The sequence below is a fragment of the Taudactylus pleione genome, unplaced genomic scaffold, assembly GCF_031769625.1.
Source record: "Taudactylus pleione unplaced genomic scaffold, aTauple2 ptg000053l, whole genome shotgun sequence".
NCBI classification, from domain to species: domain Eukaryota; kingdom Metazoa; phylum Chordata; class Amphibia; order Anura; family Myobatrachidae; genus Taudactylus; species Taudactylus pleione.
In genome coordinates, this window is record NW_028284455.1 from 22089947 (window position 1) to 22111927 (window position 21981).

Sequence of the window (21981 nt, forward strand, 5' to 3'; positions counted from 1 at the left end):
GGATCAGCTTGGAGGAGAGGTGGAGACACTGTAGTCCTGGGCCAAGTGCTTCATGCAATAGATCTGGCAGGTGCTTGGACCGGCGCATATGCACAAGTGGCAGTTATGCAGTGCATGCACAAAATACTGGCTTCTATGGATTGCATTGGCTGCTGCCCCTAGGGTTGCTCGATAGGCAGAGGAGCAGCTTCCCACTGGAAGCACGCTCTCTGCTAATTGGAGCCCAGACTGGCAGTCCCAGGAGGAGAAAACACCTCCCCCTGAGACTGCCTGTCCTGTGTGTGACTGGCAATAGAACTATCGATAGGTACAGTGTAGCCAGTGCTGCTACGGACTGCAACTGGCTCACTGGGGTGGCAAATTTTACTGGGGGGATGGGGTCTTCAAACCTGCAGTCCCTAGGTAAAATCTACCACTGGATGAAATCGTCAAATTTGAAAATAGAGGTGCAATAGACCTATATTCCAGTACTAAGCACCAAGTTAGATCCAAACATATTGCTATCAGACCAGGGGCATAAGTTCATCTCAGTCACCCGAAGGCAAGTCCCAGGGATAGTTCTCCTAAAGTTAGTGCATAGGTACAAACATTTATATGAGTATTCACAATTTGTACATAAGGCAGCCTTGAGCAAGGGTAGTGTTAGAGGCACGCTCGTCACTGCCTCTGTTCTTCAGCCAGCCTGTGGGTACTAGGACCCAGATCAGCTGTTGCTGGAGGTGTGTCCTTCAGCCTGTGTGGTGTGTCTGCGCATCTTCCTTTGCCATCCATCCATACAAATGGATATGCTCCTAAGTATCTCCAAGACCGTGGAGAGCCCACAGTGACCCCAATATTCATTGTGCCACCACTGCACTAGTACATTAACTATTTCCATTGCCACCACTGATAATACACTGTGAGTGCACACCTGGCACACCACAATGCCCAGCTACCCTACAAATGCTGCTGGCTACAACTGAAGAATTCTTTTATCCTGTACCTGCTATTAAACCTGTGTTTACCTATTCCTTTTTTATCTGGTAAATAAACCCCTGGTTAATCCTGCTGTGTGGACTAACCCCCATTTGCACACCACTGCTGCCTATGACCCAGTGGCATATCTAGGGTATTTGGAGCCCAGGGCAAGATGAAAATTGGAAACCCCCCCTCTGTGTGCGCCTTGAAAAAGTGGGTATGGTCACTTTCCAGAAGGGGTATAGCCACTGAAAAGTGGGGGCATATCAACATGACACACTACCATTTCTCGTCACTCAGGGACCATTCCTTTCCACTCCATATGCACCATAATGCCCCCAGTAGTAGTGCCCCTCTTGCAATGCCGACTGTAGTAGTGCCCCTTATGCAATGTCCCAGTAACAGTGCCCATGTAGTAGTGTCCCAGTAGTGCCCCTTATAAAGTGCCCCCAGTAATGCCCCCAGTAGTGCACCCTTATACATTGCCCCCAGTAGTGCACCCTTATACAGTGCCCCCAGTAGTGACCCTTATACAGTGCCCCCAGTAGTGGTCCCCCTTATGCAGTGCCCCCAGTAGTGTCCCTTATATTGTGCCCCCAGTAGTGCCCCTTATACAGTGCCCCCAGTAGTGGTCCCCCTTATGCAGTGCCCCCAGTAGTGTCCCTTATATTGTGCCCCCAGTAGTGCCCCTTATACAGTGCCCCCAGTAGTGGTCCCCCCTATGCATTGCCACCAGTAGTGGTGCCCCCTATGCAGTGCCCCTTATACAGTGCCCCAGTAATGGTCCCCCCCTTATGCAGTGTCCCGGTTAGTGGTTCCCCCATACAATGCCCCTTATACAGTGCCCCCAGTAGTGGTCCCCCTATGCAGTGCTCCCGTAGTGATACAGTGCCCCCGGCCGGTAGTGCCCCTTCATTAATACCTATACACAGACAAAGACATACACGAAACACTTACCTGAATCCCTGCTCCTGCGCCTGTCATCGTCCGCTCCTCCGTCCTCCTGCTCTGCACTATGGGAGAGACATCATGACGACTCTCCCAGTACCTACTGTGGGAGCTAGAAGGTGGAGCTCATGAGTGAGCTGCAGCCCAGCTCCGGCAGTGGGTGCAGTAAACACACTGCCGCTGGGTAGTATGAGTGTACTACCCTGCACCGGCGGCGAGGTGTTTATTGTGTAATGTGGACCACACTCTCTGCGGTCTGCACTATACTGACTTTAATGGTTTGGACTGTGGTCGGTGTCGCCCCACCCCAGAATTCAGTACAATGGTGCCCAGGGCACGAGCCCCGGGCAACCCCCCCTGGTTATGCCTCTGCTATGAACGTAGTGTCTGCCAATACAAAACACACTTGGAAGCACAAAGATCTATAGGGTCTGGCACACTAATGGGCAAATTTACTGTAGGTACAAATGGTTTAAGCAGAATCATAGTCTGAGCACAGTCCAGATTCTGGTACACTTCCAGTAGAGTTGACATATCACAGTCAAGAGAGCACAGAATGATGCACAAGAGCTACATTTACACAATAACCTAGTAAATGCTGTATTTTGGGATTAGAACCTGCTGATAACTTGTGGTGGTTTCTGTTGGTAGCAAACTCACGTTTTAGTAAATTTAACACGAGACCTCAGTCCACTAGAGCAACTAATGGATGTGGAGGAATAGGAGATTTGCTGCATGAATGTGCAGCCAACAAATCTGCAGATACTGTGTGATACTGTCATGTCTACATATAGCAAAGTTATATGGAATGTTTCCAGCACCATGATGATTCCATTTCATGCATAATTCAGGCTGTTCTGGGGCAAAGTTGGTACTAATCAACAGAAAGTTGTTCATAATAATGTGGCTGCACAGAAAGTGTATATTGTTTACACATTACTATAATCACATGAATCTGCATGCACCTATGACTAATTCTAAATTGTAATATAAATCATAATATTGTGTTCACCCATTTTCAGTCTTGATTCTTTTTGCTGAGTGTTTAGGGGTTTCTACAATACTTAATGAGTAACATAATTATCCTCTTTTAGTGTCTTTAAAGTAGAGATGAGCGGGTCCGGTTCTATCCAGGCCAGGATCCGATTCCGGCTCGGGTTTTTCCACCAGACTCAGATCCCAAAATGAGACAAACATCATCATCTCAATGTCGGATTCTCGTGGGTTTTGGATACTATAAAAGTACCTGGTCATCGGCGCCATTTCACTCCGGCTGTGAAGAGTGAAGTGAGCAGATGTGCTGTGTCTATCCTGTGGTGCTGTGTCTATCCAGGGGTGCTGGGTCTGTCCAGGAGTGCTGCGTCTGTCCAGGGGTGCTGTGTCTGTCCAGGGGCAGTGCTGCTGTGTCCATCCAGGGCAGGGGGGCTGCTGTGTCCATCCATGGGCTTCTGTGTCCATACAGGGCAGGGGCTTCTGTGTCCATCCAGGGGCTGCTGTGTCCATCCAGATGCAGGGGCTGCTGTGTCCATCCAGGGGCTGCTGTGTCCATATAGGACATGGGCTGTTGTGTCCATCCAGGGATTTCTGTGTCCATCCAAGGGCAATGGGTGCTTTGTCCATCCAGGGGTTGCTGTGTCCATTCATGGCAGGGGCTGCTGTGTCCATCCAGAGGTTGCTGTGTCCATGGGGCAGAGGCTACTGTTTCGATCCAGGGGTGCTCTGTCCGTCCAAGGGGGCCCAGTGTAAAAAAATAAATAAAGCTAATAAAAGCTAAATAATATAATTTTGTTTTTTGTGCTGTACCGCAGTGTACTATATTATTTTATTTACTGTGTTGCTGCCAGTTATACAGGTATGCAATATTCATACACATATTGTGACATTATAAGTCGTAGCGCAGTGTAATATTCATACATGAATTGTGACACTGTAAGTGTAACCACAGTGTAATATACACATATTGTGACACTAAGTGTAATATTCAACATGTATTGTGTGACACTGTAAGGGATAGCGCAGTGTATTCATAAAAATTATTCAGACACTGTAAGTGAAAACGCAGTGTAATATTCAACACATAATATGAGTCACTGTAAATTGTAGTGCAGTGTATTCATACAAATATTGTGACACTGTAAATGGAAATGCAGTGTAAAATTTAACACATATTGTGAGTCACTGTAAGTGGTAGCACAGTGTATTCATAAAAAATATTGTGACACTGTAAGTGTAACCACAGTGTAATATACACATATTGTGATACTAAGTGGAAACGCAGTATAATATTCAACACGTATAGTGACACTGTAAGGGATAGTGCAGTGTATTCATAAAAATTATTGAGACACTGTAAGTGGAAACAGTGTAATATTCAACACATATTTTGACACTGTAAGTGGAAACGCAGTGTAATATTCAACAAGTATTATGAGTCACTTTAAATAGTAGTGCAGTGTATTCATAAAAAATATTGTGACACTGTAAGTAGTAGCACAGTGTTTTACTCATAAACAATCTTGTGACACTGTAAGTGGCAGTGCAGTGTGTTATTCTTTTCTTATTCATAAAAAATATTGTGACACTGTAAGTGTTAGCGCAGTATTTTACTCTTAAAAATCTTGTGACACTGTAAGTGGCAGTGCAGTGTTTTACTCATAAAAAATCTTGTGACACTGTAAGTGGTAGCACAGTGTTATTCTTTTCTTATTCATAAAAAATCTTGTGACACTGTAAGTGGTAATGCAGTATTTTACTTATAAAAATCTTGTGACACTGTAAGTGGTATAGCACAGTGTGTTATCTTTTTCTTATTCATAAAAAATATTGTGACACTGTAAGTGTTAGCACAGTGTTTTACTCTTAAAAATCTTGTGACACTGTAAGTGGCAGTGCAGTGTTTTACTCATGAAAAATCTTGTGACACTATAAGTGGTAGCGCAGGGTGTTATTCTTTTCTTATTCATAAAAAATATTGTGACACTGTAGATCATTGATATCACAGTGTAATATTTATAATTGGTGCAAATTTACATGTGTGCTGTACCCCACTTCATGTTTGTTGATATGGAGAATGATCAGTTGAGAGGAGATCTGGAACCACATACTAGTTCTGGAGCTGCTGCCAGTACCACCAGTCATGACGATACTAGTCTGTCTACATAATTTACTAAAGCTGATGCCCAAAGGCATACAGGGCTTAACTCAAGGCATCTAAAATCAAAGAACCAATCTTTTACAGTGGTAAAGAAAAAAACATCAAAGGGAAAGTTAGCTGTAGAAAGACATAAAATTGGCAATATGCCTTTCACCACACAAAGTGGCAAGGAAAGGCTAGGGCTTTTGCCTTTATTTATGTCTAGTGGTTCTCCCTCGTATGATGTTGTAAGCCCTTTTCCCTGTAGACATTTCAAAAAAAATTAAATCGTTAAGGAACAGGAACCAACTGTGCACAAATCCCTGAGGAGAGTCTAAAGCTGGCCACACACTAGACCAACTTACATCCAACCAGCCAACTTGTTGATTGGTTGGAATGAAAATCTGGTAAGGAATGGGAGTAAATGATGATCAGCAATTTGCTCCTACATGTCAGAAAACAGATGATAATGGTCGTCAGACATGTTTGTTAAATGTTTGATCTAAACTATTTGTTCAGACAACAGTTTTTGTCCATTTTCCAGCATTTAGGAGCAAATTGCTGATTGTCATTTGCTTCCATACCTTACCAGATTTTCATTCCAACCGATCAACTAGTTGGCTGGTTGGACAGATAAGCTTTAGATGTGTGGCCAGCTTTAGTGTGTCGGCGAGTGCCATGTACAAGCCTGACTTTTCCAGTACTGTACTCGAAGCCCTTGTGCATCCTCTGCAAATGTGGGGATGAGCAACACAAGTCTACATGCTGACATAGAAATTGAAGATGCCTCTGTGGAAGTGCAACAGGATGAGGAGGATATTTGTGTAGCTGACGCTAATAAAGATGTTGATGATGAGAATGCTGATGATAAGGATGTTGTTGATGAGGATGTTGTTCATGTAAATCAGGCCCCAGTGGAAACAGTAGTTGCCCATGATAAGGAAAAGCCCATTGTCATGCCTGGTAATAAAACAAAAAAATCCACTTCTTATGTGTGGAATAATTTCTACCCAAATCCGGACAACAATTGTCAAGCCATCTGTACCAGTTGTCATGCCAGAGTAAGTAGAGGCAGGGATCCTAACCATCTAGGAACCTCCTCCCTGTTACATTGTATCCATCAAAAGTGTTTGCAACATTCAGAAACTTTGGCAAAAAAGTAATAACAAGCAGTACAGAGTCAGCTAGCTCCCTTCTCTCTGCTAGATTCAAGCACCTGGCATCCTCACCACCAACACTTCATCAACAATATCCTCAATCATGATTGGAAGTAGTCCTGCATCCAATTTGATAAGGCTATCTCAGTCTTCCCCTAGCCTGGATTCCTCAGAAGTATCCTTGAGCACTACATCTGCTGCTGGGAGTGGATCTTCATACCAGAAGGGGACCAGGAAGACTACTAGTGGTAGTTCTAAAAAACATTTGACTGTTAAACAATCCCTTCCTGGGGGAGCAAGTATGACAGCAGTCACCCAGTTGCACAGCGGATCACTGACACCATAACATCTATGCTGGTATTAGATGTGCATCAGATATCCACCATTAGTGCAGTGGGTTTTAGACAGTTAATTGAGGTCCTGTGTCCCCACTATCAAATCCCATCTAGGTTCCACTTCACTAGAAAAGCAATTCCAAGCCTGTACAGGGACATTTAAAAGAACTTAATTAGTGTCCTCCAAAATGCCATTGTACCCACTGTTTACTTAACCACAGATATGTGGACAAGTGGAACAGGACAAACTCAAGATTACATGACTGTAACAGCCCACTGGGTAGGTGTATTGCCTTTAGTGCCACCAACAGTAGCAGCAGCATCTAAGAAACAGCAGCTTATTCAAAGGCAGGCAACTCTGTGTATAACTGGTTTCACTAAGAGGCATACCACTGAGAACTTCTTAGAAAAACTCAGGGAAGTCATTGCAAAATGGCTTACCCCACTTGGACTCTCCTCGGGATTTGTGATTTCTGACAACGCCAAAAATATTGTGAGTGCATTGCAGCAGGGTGAATTCTAACACATACCATGTTTTGCTCACACAATCAACTTGGTGGTGCAAAATAAAAAAAATGACAGGGCCGTGCAGGAAATGCTCTCTGTGGCCTGCAAAATTTTTGTACATTTTCACCATTCAGCAGCTGCATGTAGAAGATTGTAGGACCTACAAGAAAATTTTAATTTGCCTTGTCACCAGCTGAAACAAGAGATAGTTACAAGGGTGGAGCTTTGTATGCTTCAGCGGATGGAGGAAAAGCAAAAAGCCATCCAAAGCTACACAACGAACTATGACATTAGAATAGGAGGGGGAATGTACCTTACTCAAGCTCAGTGGAAAATACTTTCCCTGCTGTGTAAAGTGCTGAAACCCTTCGAACTAATCACCTGTGAATTGAGTTCATACACTGCCAGCTTGAGTCAGGTAATTCCCCTAATTAGACTTTTGTAAAATCAGCTTGATAAACTGAAGGAGGAGCTGAAATGAAGTGATTCTGCTTCTCATGTCAGACTTGTAGAATGAGTCCTTTATTCACTTTGCCAGGAATCAAGGGTTGTTAGGATCTTACAATCAGATCATTTCATTTTGTTGTCCATGCTGGAACCTAGGTTTAAGTCATATGTCATGTTTTTCTTCCCAGTGGACACAGAAATGAAGAGATGCAAAGATCTGTTGGTAATGAAATTATCAGCTCAAGCAGCATGTGATGCAGCGATGGCTCCTCCTTCAGTTTCTGCAGCAAGTGCAGCTGCCAGGAAAAAACAAAACTTTCCAAAAAAAAGACCCACTGGTGATGCAGATGAGTCAACACAACCAAGTTTTGACATCTGGTTGGGTCTATAAGAATTGCCTACAATTAATGAGACCTTTACCGTGACTCCATCTGATACAGTCACCATTTCACAAGGAAGACCTTTACCACCAAATACATCTAAAAATTATAGAGGCACCTAAGGCTGAAATGGTAGATTCCAGCGGGGACAAATTAATATTGTGTGAAGATGATGAACACACGGATTAGGGTGAGGAATCGAATGATGATGGTGACAACATCTTGCCTCTGTAAAGCCAGTTTGTGCACAGAGAGATCATTGCCAGCAATGTCAGCTGCCTGTTGGCAGCTTGTTTTGTGGGGGCCCAAACAAACCAATTGCTTCAGCCAAAATTGACAGTCCCTGTCACTGAAGTGATTGGTTTTTTAAACTGTGCATGTCCTGTTTACTATATACAACATAAGAGTGGAAGGGCCCAAGGACAATTCCATCTTGCACCTTTTTTTTTGCATTATGTGCTGTTTGGGACATTGTTACCTGATATTTTTAATTTTATAGTTTATTAAACTGCCATCCTATTTGCCACTGCTGTGTGGCAAATGTTTAATAGATGTCCTATATTTTTTTAAACTGCTGTGCTTTTGTACCGCTGTTATGATGCTTACTTTTTTATGTTTCGTACTGTATTTATTTCAACTAAAATTACAAATAGGCATACTTGCAAAATACTCATACCATTTTTCAACCTAGATTTTTAGATACCAACCTGGTGGGCTTGGCTTTCCTTGATCATAACAGCCATGTTTGGTCAGATGCAACTCAAACACCAAATGTGGAGGCTATTTTGTGGTGATTTCTGAAGATGTTCTCCCTCCTCCCCTTCCAGCCTTCCCCTACGGGTTGGGCATGAAATCCTGGCTGTCGGGATGCCGCAGGTCAGAATACTGACAGCAGCATCCTGACAGCCAGAATCCTGACACCAATAGGGGAGAATGGTAAGTCTCACCCTAACCCCTACCCTAACCCTCCCTCCCCAGTGCCTAACCTTAATCTACCCCCCCTAGTGCCTAAGTCTTACCTCCCCATCCCTTTACCATAAACCTAACACTCCCTCCCCGGTGCCTAAACCTAATCTCCCCCCTAGTGCTTAAACCTAACTTCCCCACATCCTAATTCTATCCCTCACCACCCAGTGCCTAACCCTAACCCTACCCCTAGTGCCTTACCCTAACCCCACACCCTAACCCTAACCTCCCCCTATCAACGCAATACTAAACTTCGGGATGCCGGTGGTTGGGATACTGGTGCCGGGATCCCGACCTATCAGGATTCAGCATCACTATTCAGACCGTCGGCATCTCGCATGCCGGAATGCTGACTGCATCCCTCCCATGCATAATCCCAGAAGCACAATGATAAGAGATGTTTAGTACCAGACTTTAAAATCCCTCTGCCCCCTTCCCGTTCAAATCTTCCATTTTGTGTGCTACCAGAGACATCATCTCCTGCATGCCCCTTTGATTCTTTCAAAAAAAATTCAGAACCACTGAGAAGCTCCACTGAGGCAAGGACTGATGAGTAAAATATTTTTTGTAAATGCCTCCCCACCTCTCATAAATTTTCTTCGGAAACAAAAATTTAATGAAATTTACTACTAATCAACCATTCCTTTCTCTGCCTTCAAAAACATGCATACTCCAACTCCAACAGGCCTGTTGAATAATGAAAACATTTGTTTCTTGATGTGCCATGTAGGGGGTTAAACTACCAAGTGTTTGTGCCGCCCACTGCTGCCGCCTAACTTAGTCAGCCAGCTAGCTTGGTACAACTTTTGGGCCTAAACTGGATGAAAACAATATTGTGAGCTGTGAGGTGGTCAAAATTGACTGGAAACAAGTGTAAATTAATGTTATTGAGGTTAATAATACTGTAGGAACAAAAAAATACAAATCATGTTATTTTAGCAGTTTTTATCAATTTTTGAAAGAAAATACAGATCCAAAACCAAAAAACCAAAACCAAAACACTCAAGGGTGGTTTTGCAAAACCAAACCCAGATCCAAAATCTCGAAGGAGATACAGGGCCTGATTCAGAGCCGGATGCTCTGACAAGAGCGCTCGCTCTGAATCAGTGTCCTCCTACGTATTATTGGAGCGGCCTCCAAACCACCCACAGCTTATGCGAGCGGCCAAAAAGATGGTTGCGATGGTCAAGACCATCGCGACCATCGGGCTTGCGACGAGACCCTGCGGTAGGGTCTCACTGCTGCAAGCCCAGGAGTGCTTTTGGCTCTATCAATGACAGCATGCCCCCTTTGGCGCGAGACCAATAGCGACAGCTTGGCTGTCGCTATTCAGGTCTCGTGCATGCGCACGACGGAGCTCCCTCCTTCGTGCGCATGCGCACTAGGGCACCATCGACCCGCTTGTGAGTGCTCAGCGCTCGCGAGCGGGTCTGAATCAGGCCCACAGATCCAAAACCAAAACACAAGGGTCGGAGCACATCCATACTTTAAAGTCTTCCATTTGCAAGTTTGTTTTTATTCCAGAAAAAAATGTCTGCGATATCAACATTGATAATTTGTTTCACACATATTGTTTATAAATTTATAAAACAGGTAATAGGTAATAACCATTATTTCAATATATATATATATATATATATATATATATATATATATATATATTAGAGTTGAGCGGGTTCAGATCTCAAAGATCCGAATCCACCTGAATTTTGGGGATTCGGATCTTTGAGATCTCCCTGCCTGCCCCGGATCCCTCACATGAGGCAAAACCTTGCGATCCCGCTGTCAGGTTGCAAGGTTTTGTATTGAGCGGGCTTAACGCTGATTGGCTGAGAGAGACGTCTGTTTCGGCTCTCAGCCAATCAGCGTTAAGCCCATTTAATATGCACAGTTGCAAAAGAAGATGGTGCCCACCATCCCCGCTGCCTGACACCGCCGGCACCCCACTGGCAGCATCCCCCACTGCTGACACCACCACTTTCGACACTGCCGGCATCCTGCACTGCTGCCCCATGTGCTGAGGACACCGTCAGTGACCCCCACACTGCTGACACTGCCAGCACTCCCACACTGAGGACACCCCTGCACTGCCAACACTGTCAGCACACATGCACTGAGGACACCACTTGCACCCACGCTTTGCCAACACCGCCAGCATCCTGTATTGAGAACACCCCTGCACTGCCGACTCAGTCAGCAAACCTGCACTGAGAACACTGCTGACACCCCCGCTCTGCCGACCTCACCGGCACCCTGCATTGAGAACACCCTGCACTGCTGACACAGTCAGCAAACCTGCACTAAAGACACAACTGGCACTGCCGACATCGCCGGTACCGTTCACTGAGGACACTGCCAGCACCGCTGCACTGCCATTACATGTACTGGGGACACCGTCAGCAACCCCTGCACTGCCGACACAGCCAGCAAACCTGCACTGAAGACACCACTGGCACCCCTGATCTGCTGACACCGCTAATACCCTGCACTGAGGACACTTCCAGCACTGCAGCACTCCCATTCCATGTACAGAGTACACCATCAGCAATCCCGCTTTGCCGACACTGCTGTCACAGTAACTATTGGTGTATCCAACCCACACTGTATAACACACTGTATCTGTGTTGGAAATTGGAAGCTGAACTGCCATGTTATTGCCGCCCACTGTGTCACTTAGCTTAATCAGCCAGCTAGCTGGATGCAACTGTTGGCCTTAACTACAGTAGATGAACAAAATAATATTGTGAGGTGGTCAAAATTGATTGGAAATGACTGGAAATACATGTTATTGAGGTTTTTACTACTGTAGGAACAAAAAAGGCACATTTTATGTGATTTTAGCAGTATTTTTATTTTTTAAGAAAAAAATCTAGATCCAAAACCAAAACCCAAAACCAAAACACGGAGGTGAGGCTTTGGCAAAACCAATCCAGATCCAAAACCATGGGGGAGTTCCAAAACCAAACAATAAAACACGGGTGTTGGCGCACTTCCCTAATATATATATATATATATATATATATATATATATACATATCCTGGCGAAAGATGCATTAAAAACATCTGAAACGTTGAAAAGTAACTAAGCTGTTGTGGCGTGTTTGAGTATGAATCCATGGAGTGCCGCCGATACACATCTCTCTCTCTCTCTCTCTCTCTCTCTCTCTCTCTCTCTCTATATATATATATATATATATATATATATATAATTTACTTATGTAACCTTTTAACCAGGTAGCATGACAGAGAATTGGGAAAAATATGTACAGCAGATAAAATCATTAAGATTATAGTTATAGCTTAAGAAATGTCTATTCCGAAATGTTGTAGTTCTAGTGAGCGTGTAATCAGACAAACAAAATCTTGGCACACAATGCTGCAGCTCACATAACTTTGATTCATTTAACCTCCTTCCACTAAAGCTGTTTAAAGCTATCTGTAATACCAATTGAAACAAAATGATACTGTGAAGACAATATTGCCACCCAATAGTCTTACATTACAATCTGGTATTAGTCATAGATGCTGGCGGATTAATGCGATTATAGCAGTGGGTTGAGGGCAGCAATGTGTGAACAATATATGTGTTAGTCACAATCCTGTTCCCTGTAAGTTTTGAGAATGACACAAGTATTGGTTTTCACAAAGTTTCAGAGTTTTTAGGCCTGTTTGTCAGATGTTACTATGGTATACTGAAGTAAAATTACAAGCATTTCATAAGTGTCAAAGGCTTTTATTGACAATTACATTAAGTTTATGCAAAGTGTCAATATTTGCAGTGTTGACTCTTCTTTTTCAAGACCTCTGCAATTCACCCTGGCATGCTGTCAATCAACTTCTGGGTCACATACTGACTGATGGCCGCCCATTCTTGCCTAATCAATGCTTGGAGTTTGTCAGAATTTGTGGGTTTTTGATTGTCCACCCGCCTCTTGAGGATTGACCAAAGTTCTCAATGGAATTAAGGTCTGGGGAGTTTCCTGGCCATGGATCCAAAATTTTGATGTTTTGTTTCCTGAGCCACTTAGTTATCACTTTTGCCTTATGGCAAGGTGCTCCATCATGCTGGAAAAGGCATTGTTTGTCACCAAACTGTTCTTGGATGGTTGGGAGAAGTTGCTCTTTGAGGACGTTTTGGTACCATTCTTTATTCGTGGCTGTGTTCTCAGGCAAAATTGTAAGTGAACCCACTCCCTTGGCTGAGAAGCAACCAGACACATGAATGGTCTCAGGACGCTTTACTGTTGGCATGCACACTGGATGAAGGCTTTTGGAGGATGGCCTGGTTTCAAGAAGGACAGCAAAGAAGCCACTTCTCTCCAGGAAAAACAACAGGACTGACTGATTTTCTCCAAAAGGTACAGGGATTTCACTGCTGAGGACTGGGTTAAAGTTATTTTCTCTGATAAATACCCTTTCAGATTGTTTGTGGCATCTGGAAAACGCTTGTCCGGAGAAAGAAAGGTGATCAGTCCTCTGTCATGCCAACAGTAAAGCATCCGGTCCAAAAACTATGAAGCAGCAGACTTTGTGAAAACCAATACTTGTGTCATTCTCATAACTTTTGCCCATGGCTGTATATATATATATATATATATATATATATATGTGTGTACATATTTCCACAATCCGGCACTCAGTATAATATATCGTATACTTGCCCGGGTGCCCTCCTCACTGTAACTGGAAATCCCAGACACACTGTAAAATACAAGTCCCACTGGCGGCACTCCGGAATGACACACTGGAAGCACTTAGCTGTAAGTTGCTACTTACAGCTAAGTGCTTCCAGTGTGTCATTCCGGAGTGCTGCCAGTGGGACTTGTATGTGTGTATATATATATATATATGTATATATATATATATGTGAATATACATACACACACAGGGGTACATTCATCTGATTCATAGATGTATATTTTATTCAATGGTTGAAAATACATTAACCCAATTGAGCATTTATGGGACGTGGTGGAAAGATCCTGCACCTACAAATATCAGGTAGCTGTGGGAAGCTTTCCAGAGGTCTTCCATCCAGTTGTGGAATCGATGTAACATTGAGTTGCTCACTTCGCCAGTCTGAAGGGAGTCCAAAACAGTACTATGCATCTATCCCATGACTTTTGGCAGTTCAGTGTATATTACCAACACACTTCTCCAACCAGAAAATCAGAAATCACGGGCCTTAGGCCAATACAGGTGATTCAAGCCAGAGGAACTGGCTAGTTCAAGAAATGTATAATTGTTAATTACACTACTCAACAAAATGTAAACAATTCTCTGCATCTGGCATTTGAATGTGAATATTTTTTTTCACCTACTGTATATTAGGGTTGCTGAATTCAGTAGAGAAATCAGATTTTCTCTATCTTGTCACATTTATTTAATACACACAATCAACAACAGCGGTAATAGCTATATCTGAAAAAAAAAAGATTTGTGAAAATTCTACTTAATATCTATATAGTTTAAATAGTTTAATCAAATTCATTTATAAGATACTAATAAAATTATAGAAACGCTTAAAAAATGCAGAAACTAAACTTCAGAAACTCTTAATCTAAATTAGCCATAATGTAATTGTTAATAAAAGATAAACTGGAAAGTGACTTTGCTATAGGGAATTAGGAAGTTGACACTTTCTGTTTGTACAGCACAGTGGGCTTCATTCAGAGGCAGCCGTACGGTCTACGACCGCACGGCCACCTCGATGTTTGTCCAGTGCACATGCGCATGAGGGAGCAGGCTCCTTCGTGCGCATGCGTGAGATCCGCTACGACCGACAGCGCCGGTCGTAGCAGGTCTCTTTCCAAAGGGGGCGAGCTGTTGATGTTGATTGACAGCTCGCCCGTTTGGAAGGCGGGCCGGGGGGGTGGCAGCCCAAATGGAGGTGTTCCCATGAGAACGCCTACAATTTGGGGGAGGCCCCACTGACATCACTAGTGATGTCAGTAGAGAGCTTCCGGCTCTGACATAGCCAGAAGCTCTCCGGGGCTTACGACAAGTGAGACCCTACCCTAGGGTCTCGTCGTAAGCCCCGATGGTCACGATGGTCTATGACCATCACGACCATCACCCTAGCGGTCATTAGAGCTGTGGGTGTAAACCCACAGCCTAATGACCGAAACAGAGGCGGGCGGTCAGGATGCAAGCGGCCGCCCAGTTTCTGAGCGACCGCTTGCATCCTCCGACCGCCTCTGAATGAGGGCCAGTATCTCATTGGTCTCTCTGAAAAGGAACCAGTAGTAGTCCCCTATCATTGCAGGGTAGCAATGCTCCTTTGTTAGAATGTACACCCTGTTCATCACTTACACTACCCAGGTTGTCAGGGAAAAAGTCTAGATGGGAATGTAAAAAGTGAATTTTAAGTGACATTCTACAAACCATATTGTTATTGTTGTCCAATGGACATGTGGTTGACCTATTTCTGTTCCCTAAGAATCCACGTACAGCAGCCTTAAAGGAGGACCTAGCAGCCGACTCAATTTCCATCAATTTAGCATTAAATATTTAATCCATAAGCAGTTTCCTTATTTAGAGGCCAATAAATATGCTTTCTTTTAGCTTTACATTGTTTAACTTCGGAAAGTTTTCCTTCAGATAACTGAATGCATGTCCTTGTTTTTCCAAAGCTTTCACTAAATTCTTTCATAGGCCCAACTTAATGTAAAGCTTAGGTAAAATTATTTATGTGGCTCAACCAATGAAGTGTACATGACATTTTTCTCTCCAGCAACAGTTTTCTCTCTCTCTGGCCACTTCTTTGTTATATAGTGATTTTTAGTGTTTCTACTGTCTAATAAACACAGAAAATAAACAGGCACCACTCACTAGTATTGTGCTGAACACCAAATCCACTCTTTAAATCATTAACATCAGTACATACACACATATAATTTTGAATTTTAAAAAATGTGGCCAAAGAAGAATTTCTTGTTCTAAAACTTCAAATTGTCGTACCTTGAACCAGAAAGTTCCTATATTGCTACTCAGTGTGATACAGTAAGCATCAATTGAATGGTGGAGGTTTATTTTAATGACATTGTACAAATTAGCATGTCACAAAGTCCCTTTGAAAACAGGGAGGAAAAACCCCCGCTGTTGGGATATTTACCCATCGGTCTGTAAGTGTCGGGATTCCAACCCGATACATACCGACTCCCTTTGAATATGTTTAATGAAGTTGCGCTGCACTTATGCTAAATTATTGTGGCGATGGTCCGGGAGCTGCTATATTTAGGAGATCACCAACTCCATCGTCAATATGATACAGTAAAAGTTAAATCATATAGCGCTCACCTGTTGTGATTACTTTACTATATTGGATCTACATATTATAAACAGACTCACTTATATGGATTTAAGTACTCATTTTATTTTATTTGCATTGCGGATGTGTGACATACAGGGGGATGACAGGACACAATGGGAAATGGGTGTGGGATGGTATAGGATAGGAATAAGGGAGCTAAGGGGATAGGAATAAAAACCTTTTTTATAAAATTGGGAGCAAACTAAAAATTTTGATCAACTAAAGTCAGTTAAAATAAATTAATTCCATAAGATGGAATATGTATAAAAATATATATTAAAAAATGCATTATTCTTTGAGATATAATTCAATTAGTCAGTTTATGATTAGATCTTGGTATTTTGTATCGATGTAGTAAATAATTAGTGTTAATTTGACCACAGGTATAATATCATGCAATGGTTGTTCCCCATTTGCAGGCAGTTTCAATGTGGGTAAGCACTTTTAGGATAACGCTGTATGGTGGCTCATGTTGTATTTATAGCTCACCTGGCGGTCCTTCAGGGGTAGCGGGTATAGGGGGTCAGGCTGCGGGGTGAACCGGCTGTGCGTTCCGCATACACAGCGGGGACACCTGCGTATGTATGTGACTGCGGCGCATTCCCAGGATACACTGATGGTGTTGCTTGTCTGTGGTCCATTTTAGGTCCTCCAGCTTGAGTAAGTGTTGTGTATTTAAAGAGTAAGTTTTACTCTTTAAATATAAGTCGGGGGCCTCAAATGATATAGAACTTTCTAAATGTATTGACTTATCAATTTAGTGTGCTGGGGGACATCTGGGGGACAACCCCCCTTTCTGTTTTTTTTTGTTTAGTATGACCCCTCCCTTTTATGCACCTGAAGAGTATTGCCAAATTGATTTGAGCAGCTTCCCCTTTGCTATGTTTGATATCAGAGGATTAGAAATGCGGGAGCCAGGCAGAGAGACAGATAATTCTTTAGGAAACTGTTGGTGTGATGCAGATGACGATATAGCACAGCAACATGCAGAGACAATAGGTTGAAAAGCCAGATAGCATGTACTTGTACTAAAATGTGAAGATGTGAAGGTGAGTGATAATACATTTATTAGAACTATGATAGTGTATTATGAGAAAAGGAACAAAACCCTTTCTTTGTCGGCTTCCTGGAATTGTGAGTGAAATGTAGGCTAGGCAGTGTCTCATAGTGTGAGCCATGTTTCTGACTGTTATTGTCAGAAGGTTGAGTTTGCTTGAGAGAAAGAGGTTATGGATGGATATTAGTTTGTTACAATAATAAATGTGCAATAGGACACATGTTAAGGTTTTTGAAATGATTGAACATACATTCTACTCCACATTAGACCTTTGATGTTTCAAACTATGTTTATGGCATTTTTCCGCTGAAGAATAAATATTGCTGCTTTCATGTTGAAACTAAATTTACCATTAATTCATATCCACCTATCAGTAATGGAATAATTCATAAGCATTGTGGTTAATGACTAGAAAGTTGTAAATGTGCAGCAACCATAGGAACTATCAGCAAATAGTATATATTGATTTAGTGCAAGTTAGATAATGAAAGCAAATGTTTGATTGGTTAATTTAAATTACTGCTACAGTAAATAATCCCAATTACCTATTATTTTTCTGTTATCTTTAATGGAAAAACAACATTTACTGTAAGCATATTAGCTTTTGGAAAGTACTAAGGGTTGACTGTTTTGCAGAAAGCTTACAACAAAACAAAAAAATAATTGTTTCTGGTTGTCTGACATACAATTACAGCGAATTGAAAATACAGGGTTGTTGGGGAGGGACTGATAGCAAAATCCAGAGTGTTATTTTTTTAAAAATCACTTGAAACATACTGTACCAGTTCCAATCTAAAGCATACACGATAGTTTTGTTAAAGCAATATTACTGTACTTAAAATGCTGCAGAAAATTTATCAATTTATCAACATATACCTTATCTTTAAGGTAGAAAAAAATAAAAAAGTGCAGTTCCCATTTAAATATGAGGTTGGGTACAACTTAGTGCATTGGCAAGATGTTAGGTTTAGATTTTTTTTTTTAACTCATATTTTGGTACTTGGCAAATATTTCTATATTACTTTTAATTTATGCACAAATATAAACTGTGTTTCCTAATTATTCTGCTAAATGTCATATGCCACATGCCACCACATACATCTGTGTACTGTATGTATGAGTACTGCACATTATAAGACAAATATTATTAGTGTTGAGTAAGACTATATAGCAATTCCCTACATTTTGTTTAACCCAAAACTTAGATACCGTCCATTAGGAATCATTTATACAGAGCATGATCTGTGTGGCACATAACATATAAATGTAAAAATTGTCCATCCATGTACAGGTAGTAGGTTCATGATACATTTGACAATCCAATGTGTATGATTATTGTCATTTTGACAGAAGCACATTCCCGAATTAAATTTAAATGTTTACATTTTTCTTTAAATATACATTTTTTTGTGAATATGTATATGGATTGTACATTATTTGTGACTAGAAGGAGCAAGTATGTTACATTGGCAGATGTCACTAATCTTCATTGATTGAATTATGCAGATAAATATCTTCTACTTTGCTAATTATCTGCCTTAAATCACAGACATGGAAAATAATTTAGCAGCGTTACTAGAGATTTAAATAATTTACTTTATATCTTTAGGTACATTGAAATAAATACTGTATTCATAATCTGCCATATTATGCTCAAGTTCTATAAATCATTTCAACTCCTTAGCTAAAGTATATAAATATATAATACAGAAAATTAAAATATAGACACTTTTAATGAATGCTAGTCTTGTAATAATCAGTGAGTATTAGTTCATGAATATGAATTAAGTAAATGAATGATACGTTCTGGCAGAGGAAAGTTACTGATATTATATGCTTCTTATTTCTTGTTTGTAATTGAAAGTTAGTCCCCCTAGGTATCTCTATGGAAGCATACAGAACAGAATAACAATCTTCAGTGCTGGCCCGGCATTGATTTAAACCAGCCTTAAGCACAGCATAGCTAGCAAAAGTGGTCCACTAAGAGAGCATGAAGCCTAAATATGATTGGATGCTTAATAATTTTCTTTTCAATATTGTAAAGATTATTTAATTAAGGAATCTTGTCCTAAGCAATCCAAACTAACAGGTCCCCATGTTGTCCATGTTGATGGACTGAACATCTCATTTGTGTTTTGCTAGGTACACAGGCCAAGTAGCAGGATTTATGCAAAGTTGGTGTAGTGCACTACTGGGGAGTTGGGGTGTAGGTTTGAGTAAGTTGAATGCTGCTGCTATAGACACCGGTGAATTTCCCCTGGTCACCAAATTAAATATCTTGTAGATATTGAGCAGTGTGTCTATTAAGTCAGCGCAGCAAAGATTAAAAAAAGTTTAATAGAGGTGTAATATATAATATAAATAATAGACATGTGAGAAGATAAAATATTAACAGAATAAACAATGATGTATACAACTAATATGACTTATAAAACTCAGTATATGTACTGAAATTTACCGTGATGCATAAAAAATTAGAGAAATTAAAAAATTGCAAATCAATGTACATTAGAAGGGATACAATATAGTTCACAATGTAGCAGTCACTGTATAATTAATAATGCCCTGTTGGTAGAGCAAATGCTGTCCCAACTTTAACTGTATGCATAGATCACTATATGCAGTGATAGTGATATGATCAATGTCCCGGATGTCAATCCTGACTGTAATTAGATGGGATTTGTTGATAATTGTCTTAATGATGGCAGGTGCCGGTTAGCTGGCATCTTGAAGATAGTGGAATCACAGTATGGTATAGAAGGGTGCACGCACCTCATACCTTGTGCTGGAGTGTAGTAGTGGGCTCCTTGCAGGGTTGCCGTCTGTGCGGCTGTAGTGTGGAGGGGCCTCCCAGTCAGTAGCTCGCCCTCCGGTGCACTGCGATGCTGTCTCGGATGGAAGGCAGCAGCAGCATTGACTGTGATGGGTGCTCCGGCGGTGTTCGTGCACATGGTGTCACCGTCGGAGCGGCCATCTCTGGAATCCATGTGACGAGTGATGGGGGTGTGGCCAATGCGTTTCACCCACAAGTTTCAGTGTGGGCTTCGTTATTTTTCACTTCTCACCTTTTCAATATTCATTAATACACTTGTCACATTTGTATTTTACTAACACAATTCTTCAGTTGAGGGGATCAATTTCTGATCTCTAATGGATGGCCATCCTGAGATTTTTTCACTGTACATATTGTATTTTCTTTTTCACATAACCGTTCAATTCGGGTCACAACACGCTGTAACTGTTGGGAATATATAGGAATTATACCTGTATTTTACTACACTTTCACAGGATACCCCACATTATATCACACCACACACATCACTCTCACTTTACTGAGGACCATGTGTGGTTTCCTCATAGTAGGATATTCTTTTATCACGTTTTTAGGGATTTGTACCCCTTTTTTCATAAATAGTGGTTATATGTAATAACGAGAGTTTTAAATCACAAAATATGTCTCACAACTTTATAATCCTTTATTCATTATTCCCTTATATAGCAATGCTGATGAATTTTCCTGAGTTTGTGTATAGACAGATTAATATTTAATATAGGTATCACTCATGACACTATCCCTGCACAAGGATGTCTAACATATCTTCATTATATGGGTCCTTTTGGATCTTGACTTTTCTATAGCCTTCATTGTTGTATATGTATATTTGTGTATACATAGGATACTTATGTGTGAGTGTATATATATTTATAGCTGAGAGCTCCCTGTTATTCAGACATTATGTGTTATAGGGGCATGCTACAGTCCCACTCATCATAGAGTTATTGACACATTATCACTTCTGTCTGCTTAGTGCAATCCATCTTTATTATTCTTCTCTCTTCTAAAATTATAAAAACTATCCTCTTGTTTTGCAAACATGTGGTGAGCTACTTTTAAGACTTGGCAGGTTTTCAGGATTAGCCTGGTTGTTTTTTTTTTTAGAACGTTTTATATTTATTGTTTTGCTCTATAACCAGTTAATATGTGACATATACTTGGGATACTTATGTATGAGTGTATATATATTCACACCTGAGAGTTCCCTCTTATTCAGACATTATGTGATATAGGTACATGCTATAGTCCCACTCATCATAGAGTTATTGACACATTATCACCTCTGTCTGCATAGTGCAATCCATCTTTAACATTCTTCTCTCTTCTAGCATTATAAAACCTTTCCTCTTGTTTTGCAAACATGTGGTGATCTACCTTTAAGACTGGTCAGGTTTTCAGGATTACCCTGTGTTTTAGAACCCTTTCTATTTATTGCTTTGCTCTATAACCAGTTAATATGTGACATTTTCTTACACATTATATAAATGATTATAGTGAATATTTTGGACATCACTTATCAGCAATGAATTTGTTTGATTTCTTTATCTTTTTTCTATAACCCCAAAAAAACTTTTTGTTTATTATAAACCACGCGATTCTTATACTGCTAAATTGTGTTTAAGTAATTTTATTGGGTGCTTGGAAATTTTGTAATTATGACTTTCTAAACTGATATGTGTAAACATGCAATGAATTATATAATTATAGGCATAATTATGAGCCTTACTCTGGTGTGATGTATGATATTGTCAGCCCAAATAAATAGGAGCTGTTCCCTTTTAGCATACCTGATGATGTGTGCAGACACACCATAACCTTTTTCACTCAGGCTTATAAGCACAGTCTGCACAGGAACCCACAATGGAGAGGTGATCAAGCAACCAACCAGGCGAAATGGACGTCCTTCCACAGCATAGGAGGTCCGGTCAGTGCACGGACCAGACCCC